The 972-nt window shown below is 42.0% G+C and overlaps 1 long non-coding RNA gene across 1 annotated transcript in view; it reads right to left on the bottom strand.

The window, feature by feature from the left end:
* Positions 1–922: 922 nt before the first annotated feature.
* The window catches only part of LOC116703451 (uncharacterized), a 19102-nt gene continuing 19052 nt past the window's right edge, over positions 923–972 (bottom strand). Inside the window, exon 3 of the long non-coding RNA XR_004335440.1 lies at positions 923–933. This is a non-coding gene — a long non-coding RNA (uncharacterized LOC116703451). The remainder of the gene's footprint in view (positions 934–972) is intronic.

Genomic DNA, 972 nt, shown 5'->3' with positions numbered 1-972 from the left:
GATGCTGAAAGAGCCAAAGAAATTGCTTTGTAAGCGGCAAAATATATGGGTTGCCCCCCCCCCAAATCTCACTCCAAGGTTTCTGGAAAAGTTGGCAGCTCTGATTTCTACAGTTACACATTTTAAATACCTGGGCGTTGAAATATTTTCATCTCTACATCTTACTGTGAAGCACAATTATACTGAGACACTAAACAAAGTTTCAGGTGATTTAGAAAGATGGGCCAGCCTGCCTAACTCAATCCAGGCTCGTATTTCTCTTGTTAAAATGAATGCAGTGCCCAGAATAAATTTGGTCAGCTCCATGGTTCCCCTTTCTCCCCCTGTTGGATACTGGATACTAGCTTCATGTAGTGGTTTTTCTGCAAAATAATCACTGGACCTTAATCTCATAGCGAGAAAGTGACTAGGTCTAGCACCCTGAAAGTAATAGTGCTGTCTTGCTCTGTAAATTAGAAATTCAGATTTCTGTTTCAGAATGTTGTTTAAATTTCTTTCTTGAGTAATGGTTGTTCTAAAGCTACCTGGTCAGTAAAATTAGTTTGTAGCAGTGAATCTAATCTGGTGAATTCTGCTTCAAGGTTTCAGTGATGTAGCTTTTGCGCATATTAGAGCAGAATAGTATGATGTTGCTCTTAATAAACCCTTTTAGCACGTCCCACAATATCCTGGGGTCTTGTACAGAGCCAACATTAATGTCTGCAAATCTGGAATTCTGCTATAAACTGAGTGATGAAGGATTGTGGTGGATGTGGCTCAGGTTGGTGGTTCAATCCCTGGCCCTGCAGTCCCATGTCAAAGTGTCCTTGGGCAAGATACTGAACCCCGAGTTGCCCCCAATGCTGCGCATCGGAGTGTGAATGTGTGTGAGTGTTTATCTGATGAGCAGGTGGCACCTTGTACAGCAGTCTCGGCTACAGTATGTGAATGTTTCTTGTATGATGTAAAAGCGCTTTGAGTAGTCGTTAAGAC

Source organism: Etheostoma spectabile, chromosome 15 (genome assembly GCF_008692095.1).
Source record: "Etheostoma spectabile isolate EspeVRDwgs_2016 chromosome 15, UIUC_Espe_1.0, whole genome shotgun sequence".
Lineage (NCBI taxonomy): Eukaryota > Metazoa > Chordata > Actinopteri > Perciformes > Percidae > Etheostoma > Etheostoma spectabile.
Note: the sequence above shows the minus strand (reverse complement) of the source record. Positions and strands in the feature narration are given on the sequence as shown.